Source organism: Globicephala melas, chromosome 5 (assembly GCF_963455315.2).
Source record: "Globicephala melas chromosome 5, mGloMel1.2, whole genome shotgun sequence".
In the NCBI taxonomy this organism is placed as follows: domain Eukaryota; kingdom Metazoa; phylum Chordata; class Mammalia; order Artiodactyla; family Delphinidae; genus Globicephala; species Globicephala melas.
The window spans coordinates 95,382,958-95,396,844 of NC_083318.1; the positions used below are offsets into that span (position 1 = coordinate 95,382,958).

General features: G+C 41.9%; 1 protein-coding gene and 1 pseudogene across 2 annotated transcripts in view; one reads left to right on the forward strand and one right to left on the reverse strand.

Annotated features, from left to right (window-relative positions):
- The window catches only part of FRAS1 (Fraser extracellular matrix complex subunit 1), a 465,438-nt gene that overhangs the window by 229,246 nt on the left and 222,305 nt on the right, over positions 1-13,887 (forward strand). The gene's annotated exons all lie outside the window — the stretch shown is intronic.
- LOC115864293 (LIM/homeobox protein Lhx2 pseudogene) lies at positions 6,983-8,167 on the reverse strand (annotated as a pseudogene).

The window sequence follows — 13,887 nt, forward strand, 5'->3', positions numbered from 1 at the left end:
TTGCAGATAGATCTTCCAAGTAATTCCAGTCCACACCGCTGTGTCAGCCGGGGGTGCAATTATTTTCTTCCTCAGTTTCCAGGTGAGATCCTAAAATGTGGTTAGCTAGTTGCTCAAAGCCTCTATATTAAAATGCACTTGGGCGGATTGGTTCAAGATGGCTGAGAAGAAAGACGTGTGCTCACTCCCTCTTGCGAGAGCACTGGAATCACAACTAACTGCTGAACAATCAATGACGGGAAGACTCTGGAACTCACCAGAGAAGACAGCCCACATCCAAAGATGAAGGAGAAGCTACAATGAGACAGTAGGAGGGGCACAATCACAATAAAATCAAATCCCATAACTGCTGGGTGGTGACTCACAAACTGGACAACACTTATACCACAGAAGTCCACCCACTGGAGTGAAGGTTCTGAGCCGCACGTCAGGCTTCCTAACCTGGGGGTCCAGCAACGGGAGAAGGAATTCCTAGAGAATCAGATTTTGAAGGCTACTGGGATTTGATTGCAGAACTTCGACAGGACTGGGGGAAACAGAGACTCCACTCTTGGAGGGCACACACAAAGTAGTGTGCACATTGGGACCCAGGGGAAGGAGCAGTGACCCCATAGGAGACTGAACCAGACCTACCTGCTGGTATTGGAGGGTCTCCTGCAGAAGCGGGGGGTGGCTCTGTCTCACTGTGAGGACATGAACACTGGCAGCAGAAGTTCTGGGAAGTATTCCTTGGCATGAGCCTTCCCAGAGTCAGCCATTAGCCCCACCAAAGAGCCCAGGTAGGCTCCAGTGTTTGGTCGTCTCAGGCCAAACAACCAACAGGGAAGGAACCCAGCCCCACCCATGAGCAGTCAAGTGGATTACAGTTTTACTGAGATCTGCCCACCAGAGCACAGCCAGCTCTACCCACCACCAGTCGCTCCCATCAGGAAACTTGCACAAGCCTCTTAGATAGCCTCATTCACAAGAGGGCAGATAGCAGAAGCAAGAAGAACTACAATCCTGCAGCCTGTGGAACAAAAACCACATTCACAGAAAGATAGACAAGATGAAAAGGCAGAGGGCTATGTACCAGATGAAGGAACAAGATAAAACCCCAGAAAAACAACTAAATGAAGTGGAGATAGGCAACCTTCCAGAAAAAGAATTCAGAATAATGATAGTGAAAATGATCCAGGACCTTGGAAAAAGAATGGAGGCAAAGATCGAGAAGATGCAAGAAATGTTTAACAAAGACCTAGAAGAATTAAAGAACGAACTCCTAGAAGAATTAAAGAACAAACAAACAGAGATGAATATTACAATAACTGAAATGAAAAATGCACTAGAAGGAATCAGTAGCAGAAAAACTGAGGCAGAAGAATGGATAAGTGACCTGGAAGATACAATAGTGAAAATAACTACCACAGAGCAGAATAAAGAGAAGAGAATGAAAAGAAATGAAGACAGCCTAAGAGAACTATGGGACAACATTAAACACAACAACGTTTGCATTATAGGGGTCCCAGAAGGAGAAGAGAGAGAGAAAGGACCTGAGAAAAATATTTGAAGAGATTATAGTCGAAAACTTCCCTAAACATGGGAAAGGAAATAGCTACCCAAGTCCAGGAAGTGCAGAGAGTCCCAGGTAGTCCCAGGATAAACCCAAGGAGAAACATGCAGAGACACATAGTAATCAAATTGACAAAAATTAAGCACAAAAATTATTGAGCAACAAGCAAAAAATGACAAATAACATACAAGGGAACTCCCATAAGGTTAAAAGCTGATTTCTCAGCAGAAACTCTACAAGCCAGAAGGGAGTGCCACGATATATTTAAAGTGATGAAAGGGAAGAACCTACAACCAAGATTACCCAGCAAGGATCTCATTCAGATTTGATGGAGAGATCAAAAGCTTTACAGACAAGCAAAAGCTAAGAGAATTCAGCACCACCAAACCAGCTCTACAAACAACTGCTAAAGGAACTTCTCTAAGTGGGAAACACAAGAGAAGAAAAGGACCTACAAAAACAAACCCATAACAATTAAGAAAATGGTAATAGGAACATACATATCTATAATTACCTTAAATGTGAATGGATTAAATGCTCCGACCAAAAGGCACATGCTTGCTGAATGGATACAAAAACAAGACTGATATATATGCTGTCTACAAGAGATCCACTTCAGACCTAGGGACACATACAGATTGAAAGTGAGGGGATGGAAAAAGATATTCCATGCCAATGGAAATCAAAGGAAAGCTGGAGTAGCCATACTCATATCAGATAAAATAGACTTTAAAATAAAGAATGTTACAAGAGACAAGGAAGGATACTACATAATGATCAAGGGATCAATCCAAGAAGAAGCTATAACAATTATAAATATATATGCACCCAACATAGGAGCGTCTCAATACATAAGGCAAGTGCTAACAGCTATAAAAAAGGAAATTGACAGTAACACAGTAATAGTGGGGAACTTTAACACTTCACTTACACCAATGGACAGATCATCCAAACAGAAAATTAATAAGGAAACACAAGCTTTAAATGACACAGTAAACCAGATAGATTTAATTGATATTTATAGGACATTCCATCCAAAAGCAGCAGATTACACTTTCTTCTCAAGTGTGCATGGAACATTCTCCAGGATAGATCACATCTTGGGTCACAAATCAAGGCTCAGTAAATTTAAGACAATTGAAATCATATCAAGCATCTTTTCTGACCACAGCTCTATGAGATTAGAAATCAATTATAGGGAAAAAAACATAAAAAACACAAACACATGGAGGCTAGACAATATGTTACTAAATAACCAAGAGATCACTGAAGAAATCAAAGAGGAAATCAAAAAATACCTAGAGACAAATTACAGTGAAAACACGACAACACAAAACCTATGGGATGCAGCAAAAGCAGTTCTAAGAGGGAAGTTTATAACAGTAAAAGCCTACCTCAAGGAACAAGAAAAATCTCAAATAAACAATCTAACCTTACACCAAAATGAACTAGAGAAAGAAGAACAAACAAAACCCAAAGTTAGTAGAAGGAAAGAAATCATAAAGATCAGAGCAGAAGTAAATGAAATAGAAACAAAGAAAACAATAGCAAAGATCAATAAAACTAAAAGCTGGTTCTTTGAGAAGATAAACAAAATTGACAGGCCATTAGCCAGACTCATCAAGAAAAAGAGGGAGAGGACTCAAATCAATAAAATCAGAAATGAAAAAGGAGAAGTTACAACAGACACCACAGATATACAAAGTTATACAGATATACAGAGCATCCTAAGAGACTACTATAAGCAACTCTATGCCAATAAAATGGACAACCTGGAAGAAATGGACAAATTCTTAGAAAGGTATAACCTTCCAAGACTGAACCAGGGAGAAAGAGAAAATATGAAGACCAATCACAAGTAATGAAATTTAAACTGTGATTAAAAGTCTTCCAACAAACAAGAGTCCAGGATCAGATGGCTTCACAGGTGAATTCTATCAAACATTTAGAGAAGAGCTAACACCCATCCTTCTCAAACTCTTCAAAAAAACGGCAGAGGAAGGAACACTTCCAAACTCATTCTATGAGGCCACCATCACCCTAATACCAAGACCAGACAAAGATACTGCAATAAAAGAAAATTACAGACCAATATCACTGATGAATATAGGTGCAAAAATCCTCAATAAAATACTAGCAAACAGAATCCAACAACACATTAAAAGGATATACACCATGATCAAGTGGGGTTTATTCCAGGAATGCAAGGATTCTTCAATATACGCAAATCAATCAATGTGATACACCATATTAACAAATTGAAGAATAAAAACCATATGATCATCTCAATAGATGCAGAAAAAGCTTTTGACGAAATTCAACACCCATTTATGATAAAAACTCTCCAGAAAGTGGGCATAGAGGGAACCTACCTCAACATAATAAAGGCCATATATGACAAACCCACAGCAAACATCATTCTCAATTGTGAAAAACTGAAAGCATTTCCTCTAAGATCAGAAGCAAGACAAGGCTGTCCGCTCTCGCCACTATTATTCAACATAGTTTTGGAAGTCCTAGCCACGGCAATCAGAGGAGAAAAAGAAATAAAAGGAATACAAATTGGAAAAGAAGAAACAAAACTGTCACTGTTTGCAGATGACATGGTACTATACATAGAGCATCCTAAAGATGCCACCAGAAAACTACTAGAACTAATCAGTGAATTTGGTAAAGTTGCAGGATGCAAAATTAAGGCACAGAAATCGCTTGCATTCCTATACACTAATGATGAAAAATCTGAAAGAGAAATTATGGAAACACTCCCATTTACCATTGCAACAAAAAGAATAAAATACCTAGGAATAAACCTACCTAGGAAGACAAAAGTCCTGTATGCAGAAAACTATAAGACACTGATGAAAGAAGTTAAAAATGATAGAAACAGATGGATGGATATACCTTGTTCTTGGTTTGGAAGAATAACATTGTGAAAATGACTATACTACCCAAAGCAATCTACAGATTCAATGCAATCCCTATCAAATTACCAATGGCATTATTTTACAGAACTAGAACAAAAAAATCTTAAAATTTGTATGGAGACACAAAAGACCCCGAGTAGCCAAAGCAGTCTTGAGGGAAAAAAATGGAGCTGAAGGAATCAGACTCCCTAACTTCAGAGTACAGTACAAAGCTACAGTAATCAAGACAGTATGGTACTGGCACAAAAACAGAAATATAGATCCATGGAACAGGATAGAAAGCCCAGAGATAAACCCACGCACCTATGGTCAACTAATCTATCACAGAGGAGGCAAGAATATACAATGGAGAAAAGACAGTCTGTTCAATAAGTGGTTCTGGGAAAACTTAACAGCTACATGTAAAAGAATGAGATTAGAAAACTCCCTAACACCATACACAAAAATAAACTCAAAATTGATTAAAGACCTAAATGTCAGATCAGACACTATAAAACTCTTAGAGGAAAATATAGGAAGAACACTCTTTGACATAAAGCACAGCATGATCTTTTTTGATCCACCTCCTAGAGTAACGGAAATAAAAACAAAAATAAACAAATGGGACCTAATGAAACTTAAAAGCTTTTGCAAAGCAAAGGAAACTACAAACAAGACAAAAAGATAACCCTCATAATGGGAGAAAATATTCACAAACGAATCAATGGACAAAGGATTAATCTCCAGAATATATAAACAGCTCATGCAGCTCAATATTAAAAAAACAAATAACCCAATCCAAAAATGGGCAGACGACCTAAATAGACATTTCTCCAAAGAAGACATACATATGGCCAAGAAGCACATGAAAAGATGCTCAACATCACTAATTATTAGAGAAATGCAAATCAAAACTACAGTGAGGTATCACCTCACACTAGTTAGAGTGGGCATCATCAGAACATCTACAAACAATAAATGCTGGAGAGGGTGAGGAGAAAAGGGAACCTTCTTGCGCTGTTGGTGTTGGTGGGAATGTAAATTGATACACCACTATGGAGAACAGTATGGAGGTTCCTTTAAAAACTAAAAATAGAATTACCATATGACCCAGCAATCCCGGTACTGGGCATATACCCAGAGAAAGCCATAATTCAAAAAGACATATGCACCCCAATGTTCATTGCAGCACTATTTACAATAGTCAGGTCTTGGAAGCAGCCTAAATGCCTATCGACAGACGAATGGATAAAGAAGATGTGGTACATATATACAATGGAATATTACTCAACCATAAAAAGGAACGAAATTGAGTCATTTGTAGAGACGTGGATGGATCTAGAGACTGTCATACAGAGTGAAGTAAGTCAGAAAGAGAAAAACAGATATATTTACACATATATTAACGCATATATGTGGAACCTAGAAAATGATACAGATGAAGCGGTTTGCAGGGCAGAAGTTGAGACACAGATGGACACCAAGGGGGGAAAGCGTATGGACACCAAGGGGGGAAAGCAGCAGGGGGTGGGGTGGGTAGGGGTGGTGGGATGAATTGGGAGATTGGGATTGACATGTATACACTAATATGTATAAAATGGATAACTAATAACCTGCTGTATAAAAAAATAAATAAGTAAAATTCAATAATAAATGAATAAATAAACAAACGGCACCATCATCCAGTTGGTTGGGCCAAACAATAAAAAAAAGAAAAAAAGTTTAAAAAAAGACAAAAATTTAAAAATTCATAATACTTATTGGGCGTATGGGTAAATACCTTTTCTGATAACGAGACTCTGGTTCTAAGGTTGAAAGGTGCTTAAAACTCAGTAAAGAAATAATAGCAAATTGGGTTTGGTATTATCTCTTCCATAATGATTGAATTTGAGTAAGAAGCAGCTTGTTTTATTAAATGCTACTTTTAGAAGGATGGGAAAATATAAATCCTGAAAGCAATTTATAGTTTTCACGGCACTGACGCTTTTCCTGGTTCTTCTTAGTGTACTTCAGAGTGACAGTGAAAAAATTTTGCAGGATCAACACTGTTACTCGATTTGCAGTTGACGGGTTGGATGTTTTTAAGTGTATCTACTGCTTTGGAGGAATTCGTGACCTACTTCAAAATTAGTTTTTCCAGTAAAGTCAACCGTTAGTGATTATCTTTGCCACAAATCTTTCTTTAGAAGATTTCTGAAAGATAACATGTATATTAACTGGGCTTGCGTTATCTATTTTTTCTTTTTGGAATTACATCAACTAAAGCAAACAAAAATGTAACGACTTAAAAAATTAGGTGGACTTTTTCATTTGTGTTTGTATTTTTAAGTAAGTAGGTTACATTATATTATTTCTCCAAAGCTCTGTTGTTTTTATTTTTTTTGGTTTGGATTTTTTTTTTTTTTTGGTAATTGACTCCGAACCTTGGCAAGCTGTAATTCATAATCAAATAAATGCTTTATTTTATGCGTGTAAAAAAAAATAAAATACACTTGGAATTCAACTAAAGATAATTTCTTTTTTTAAATCACTTGTGGGGCGGGGCCGAGGGGCCGAGAATCATTAGAAAAGGTTGGTTAAGAGTCGTTTGCGAGGGGCTGTGAGGCTCATGGTCCTCTAGGTTGCCAGGCCCAGAAGTTAGGGCGGACGTCATGGTCTGTGAGGCTGGTCAGGTCTGTGAGGTTGGTGGGCATCCTGGGGTGGCTAAGCGAGGCCTTGGACAGCTCCGAGGCCGACCCCTATGGCGTCCCCGTCTGCAGCGCTGCCTCTGTCGACTTGTCCACGCCCGTGTTTTCCCGCCGTATGAAGTTGCGCCTGAACTTGGCCTGGGCGTTCTGAGACGAGACCTGGAGGACCCGCTTGGTGAGGCCCGTCTTTTGCGCGAGCTGCTTCTAGTCCTTGGCATCAGGGTTGTGGTTAACGGCAAAGACTTCACGTTCCGAAGTTGCTGGTGCTTGAAGGAGTTGCGCATGCACTTCGTCTTCCGGCTGCTCCGGTACCTCTGGTCGCGGTCCGGGTGCTCCACATCGTTCTTGTTCCAGCTAAGTGCAGCGTTGTAGGTCGCCGGGTCCGCCCCGGGCCCGAGGCTCTTGCGCTTCCTCGGCCGCCCCTTCTGCACCGTGCCTACGCTATTGTAGTAGGGAAGACCCAGAGGGTTGGCCCCCGCTGCACCCAACCCTGCACTCTTGGCCACGTCGGCGTGGTTGAAGTGCGCAGGGTACTCGCCCTGCAGCAGCGCCCCGAAGTGCAAGCGGTGGTAGAGCAGTCTGTCCTTCATGCGGAAGTGGTCACCCGTGGTCAGCATCTTGTTACACGTAGTGCACGTGAAGCAGTTGAGGTGATAAACCAAGTCCCGAGCTCGCATCACCATCTCCAAGGCCGAGATGCCTCGGTGGCAGCGGGCGCAGTGCTGCACGTAGAACCGCCTGTAGTAGTCTTCCTTGCAGTAGGTGCTTCCATCCTTGCTGAAACAGGTGAGCTCCAACTCCAGGTTGAGCTTGGACTCGCAGCACTTGAGGCAGCGCCTGTGCCACTGCTTGTCCACCACCAGTAGGTAGTAGCGGTCGGAGATGTTAACCTTGCAACTGGCGCAGAGCGCAGCGCAGTCACTCCTAATGGACGGCATGGTCATCTCCGTGTCGCCGCGGTCGATGGCGGAGCTGATGGCGGGAGCCTCGCTGTTGGCCCTGCAGTCCATCTCGTTGATGACCCCGTGCACCTCGGGGCCTGACCGGCTGTGGAACAGTATCGCGGGGGGACCGGCGGGGCCGGGGGCATGGCTCCTTCGCCTCCTTTTTTTAAATTTTAAAGACTTAAAAAATTTTACAGCCATTTTAGGTTCACAGCAAAATTAAAAGGAAAGTGCAGAGATTTCCCATATACTCCCTGCCCCAACACAAGCTCAGCCTCCCCCATTATCAACATCCTACACCAGAGTGGTACATTTGTTACAAAGGATGAACCATTCTTTTCCTTTGTTTCCCTCACTAAGCACTGTTATTAAGATGCATACATGTTGCTATATGTACATCCAATCCATTGCATCTAGTTGCTGTTCTCTTGTGTAATTTGTATATCTCTGCCTATTCGTGAGGCTGAAGGTGTTTTTCATGTGTTGTTGTTTTTTATAAGTTTATTTTTATTTTTGGCCGCGTTAGGTCTTTGTTGCTGCGTGCGGTCTTTCTCTAGTTGTGGCGAGTGGGGGCTACTCTTTATTGCGGTGTGCGGGCTTCTCATTGCGGTGGCTTCTCTTGTTGTGGAGCACAGGCTCTAGGTGTGCGGGCTTCAGTAGTTGTGGCACACGGGCTCACTAGTTGTGGCTCGTGGGCTTTGGAGTGCAGGCTCAGTAGTTGTGGCACATGGGCTTAGCTGCTCCGTGGGTTTTTCATGTGTTTTTATTTTTCTATTATGAACTCCCTCAAGTACATACCGGTTTTCAGAACATGTAGAGACCAGGCGTTCCAATGTCAGGTGTAAAAGTTTCTGTTGGCACAGGGAGGAAGGTTGACGGCAGAGACCAGCCTGGTAGGGGACAGAAACAGATGGGAGTAAAAGGATCAAAAATGATGATGACTCAGATGCACTTCACTTTTAGATTTGTCTGGCATCTGTGCTTCTTAGGCTAGTAGCCTTGGTCTCAGGTGTGGCTATTATGAGGGGAGGGGAACATAGTCTGCCCAGCATCTCGGCTTGGCCTTGTGCTTCACAGTCACTTTCCAAAGGGCTTTTGTTGATGTTTTGTAGCAATTACAAGGAAACAGCTCTAGAGTGTGAGGACTCTGGGAAAGGCTGGAGCCCCTTTACGTGTAACTGCTGGAAGAATCCCTGCTGATTCTGTTACTTCCCTTCACTCCCTTTCTAAGTGAACCTTCCTTTCCCACAGTCTTTTTCATCCTTACCCCTCTGTCTTGCGTTACATTTTAATTTGCTCCCTAAATAATTTCTTTGCTTTTGATGCCACCTGAAACAAGATTTGTTAGGTCTCATAGGGTGTGCCACTCATATGATCACATACAACATTCTCTGCTTTCTCAAATATGTCATCTCGCCATATCCCCATGAGTTAAGTACAACAAATATTATTATTCCCACTTTACAGGTTAGGAAAGCAAGGAACAGTGAAGTTGAGTTTAAACAGATATTTTTTTCATCCAACAAGAGCTTCTTGGTAGAAATTTACTCACTGTCTCCTGATAATACTTTAAAACTTGGCAAGTCCTTCCTAGTCATTTGTGAGATATGAATGATAGCAGTTGCCACGACATGGATAATGAAGGAATTTGCCTTGAGTATGATGTGCTTGCTTGTGTCTTGAGTTTGGGCTGCTTTGTGTAGTTGAGAGTGAAAACTTGGCAGTTTGGAAATCTGAACTACAGCCTCACTGATGACTCAAAGGGCCTGATGATCAAGTGTGCTAATTCCCTGGTAATGGAAGGGAAACTTATTCCAAAAGACCATGGAAAAGGCAAGGATCTGAGGCTCCTTCAGTTTGAACTGAAGGCTAAGCCCATGGGAATCTGTGTCTATTGCCTGGGATCCGGGAAGGCTTCCTGGAAAATAAGAAGTGGTTCGTAGGAAGTGCATTTAACACTTCCTTGGAAAAGGGCTGCATTTTATTCTTCGAGTAGCACAGGTTACATTTTTTTAATAGCAATCTTCTATTTCAAAATGATCAAGTATGAAAAGAAGTTTGTTATTTTTAGAGTAGGATTTCAATATAGAGTTGCCAAAAGAAGAGTAATTCATTCCTCTCATTTTGAAGTAAATTGCTCAGCAAACCAACGCATGTCTTGTCATGCCCCAGAAAAATCAAGGGCTTTCCTAAATAAATTATCTACTGCATGTGAGATAAGACAATGGCTTTATCTTATTTGTCCTCTGTTTTAACTTACGGCCACAATTTTCACAATATACACTTCGAACTCTGGGTGAGCTGAAATGTATCACTAAGAGAAATTATGGTGAAAAGTCAGGGACTGACCTTTTATTTTTCGTAATAACCCACATGTAATAAAAGCCCCATGTAAAATAAGCCTGCAAGAAGAGATCATCTGCAGTAGCATATGTTCAGTGTTAGAAATTCGAAATCAATTGCAAAACACAGTGGGAGTATGTCATTATAAGAAATGACAGCTCAAAAAAAAAAAAGAAGTGACAGCTCAGCATAGTCCTGTGTTGAAATAAAAATCCCTTCTGCTGTCCTGCCCGGCCATGGAACATGCCTTTTATTAGAGATGGAAAAAGAGAAGGCCCAGCATCACATTTGGTACTCAATGTAGATGCAGCAGAAATATTTGTCATCATAAGCAGATCTGGACTCCAGTATTTATTAGGTAAAATTTACAGCTCTGAATGTATCTATCTTATCATATCTTTAGACTCTGACCTCATGCTTAGTTGTTTCCATACAGAAGGTAAAAACTGGTAGTATGAATCCCCCATAACCAATGAAAGACATCTGCTGTGCATTCACTTAACATGCATTTAATGAATACTGACTTTATACCAGGCAGCAATCTGAATACTGGGGGTTTAAGATGACTAAAACATAGCTTCTGTTTTGGAGGATATTACATTCCATTGAATGGGATTGATTTGTAACTGAATCATTAGTACAGTAGGATAAATAGCATGAGAGGCACATACAAAGTGCTGCAGGAACATAGAGGAAGGAGTGACTGACTTTGTCTGGACAAGTTCAGCAAAGCTTCACAGAAGCAGTGACAACTTAGGAGGCCTCTCAGGTGTAAACAGGATTACAGAGGCTGTGGAAGGAGCCAGAGGCATTGCTGGCTGGGTCAGTCCTGGGCGGGGCATCCAGAACCCTTGATCAGTCACATGGCATGCTTAGAGCACCCTGTTCCGTAGAACTGGTGTCGATGAGGGGGAGGTAGCAGAAGGTAGAGCTGAAATGCTGAGTAGGGCTCCATTTGTGATGGGTCTGAGTGCCATCCCTAAGTCTGTAGCCTCTATCCTGCTCATCCTTTGACCCCCATTCTGATTGGCAGCACCACGGGTAATATTAAAAATATTTAACAAGCAGTATGGCACAGATCAGATCGGTTGGAAGGAGGGGAAACCCGAGACCCTCTCCTGTGTCAGACCTTTTGTTGTTGGAACATGGCGTCTGCCCGCGTTCCCAGGGCTGCAGCCAGAACATCAGGAAGGGGGCCAGGACGACAGCCATTTACCAACCAGCTTGGAAGTATTTTTACTCTTTTAACTGCCAGTGCAGCTGAGTATCTGTCAAATGCTCTAAAAAAGCAAAACTGATCAATTCCACCGCCCTGATTAAAACTTTTACAGGATGAAATCCCCTGCCTGCCTGATACTGGTGATCTGACCCCTGTTGTCTTTTTTGCCTCACTCCCCATCATCCCCTCGGGCACTTACTCCTCAGGTCCCTGGCTCACCTGTGGCAGCAGGGAAAGCCCCACAGACGAGCCCTGCACCTCGCATGTGGTAGGTGCTTCTGTGGAACATTGATAGACAGATTAGCCTGGCATGTCTTCTTAGAAATGCAGTTGGGTTTTTGTTTGTTTGTTTGTTTAGGTAATGGCTTTGAATCAACTCCATTTCCTCTGTAAGGCAGAGGCACTTAACACTGATTGATAGACACTTCAGATAGTGATTGTAATCAGTATTGGAAGAGTAGTTGAATAAATGAATGACAGACACATTTCATGTGCATTCAGGGTGGAATTTGTTACTGGGATCTTTGCATCCACATACTTAGTTTTAATGTAGTATTGGTGGCTTATCTCAACACAAACAGTATTCTTCTCATGTACCACTTGTAAATAAGGTGTTAAATATAAGTGGAGTTTGTAGAGCACCCAGAAGTGTGCTCAGCAGAGTTAACAAAAGAGACATGGACTCTGCCCTCATTAACGTTATGGTCTAGCAAGGGAACCAGATAATAAATAGGTAAACTTTGTCCGTCTCTGCTTTCCACCTGCCATTGTCATCTCTTACCTGGACCAGAGCAGTCAACTCTACACTCATCTCCCTGCCGACATGCAAGTCCTTAAACCCTCTCTACATGGCATCCAGAGAGAGCTTTTAAAAATCTAAATTGGGGCTTGTGTCTATCCTATTTAAGCCCATTCACGACTCACATTGCAGTAGGATAAAAATCCTAATTTCTTTCCATGGTCTCCAAGGTCGAGTTTCATAGGGCCCCTGCCCACCCCTCCAGCCATGAATCAGGCCACTGTGCCCTCTGTGTCCCACTGTGCCCTGCTATGTCCACCAGGTCCAGTCACAAGAAGAGCCTCCAGTTCCTTGAGCCCCCAAGCGCCTTCCCTTCTCAAGAACTTTGTTCGTGCTGCTCTCTGGCTCTCCCTTTGGCTGGCCGCATCTCATCCTTTAGGGTCTTCCTAAAGTCAGTCCCTTCCACTTCCACTACTGTTATTCTTTATCGAAGAGCTCTTCCTATAGCACTTAACACAATTTGTGATCATCTCTGAATTTGTTGAGGAGAAAAGTTGTCTGAAAAGAAGGCCTTCCTGTGCAGTTTAGAGCTGAGAAGAGAGGATTGGATCTTGAGATATGCCATGCAGGCATCCTTTCTTCTGATTCCAAATGGATCCCTAAGCAAGTTACTTAGGTATAGTTCCCAAGTCCCTTGTGACCAGCAAAATCATTCTCCCTGCCAATTCTGGTCAGAATGAATACCTCTGAAAAACAGATTATGTTCCACCGTGAAGCAAACATTTTGAAAATCAGAAGCATGGGTAGGGTTAGCCATACAGACAGATTACCAGATCTGAATATATTCAGTCATTCAGAATAGGCCTCTCTTTATAGACCTGCTAAGGTGAAGAGCAAGCATGAATAGTAATAAAAAAAAAAAAAATCAAATGCCGGAAGAGGGGGAAATGTTCAAGTCTTAAAGGAACAACTTTGGTCTGGAAACAACATATAGTTAGAAACCTAAGGTAGAAGAGAAAATCAGGCTTTGTGAGTCCTTAAGATATATGTTTAGACCAGATGCTACTGGGGGAGGGCGGGAACCAGAGGCTGAGTTCTAAGAGTTGTGAGGGAGGACAGAAGGATGGGGATGGGGGCAGGGGGAGAGATGGAAAGGGAGGGAAAGAGCAATAGAAATCAAGCAGTACCGGGTCTTTCAAGGTCTAATCAAGGACTAGAGTACATGGCATCCCTCCTTAACTGATTCTCCATGTGTTGGAGGTTAAGAGCAATTATCTAGTTGACACTTTGTTGTGTGGTTACAAAAGGCAAGGTGATGGAGGGCCATCTGATTTCGTTAGACAGACCATACTTGTCTAGAAATTATGATTCCCTTCCCTGTGATTCCCATTACTCAATAGCCTTTGATTTCCTGTTCCAATTCTCTTAGCAGTAATTTATGGAAGTTGTACTTCTGGCCAACAGAAATAGGGTTTTCTGTTTTTTGGGGGGGGTTTTCCT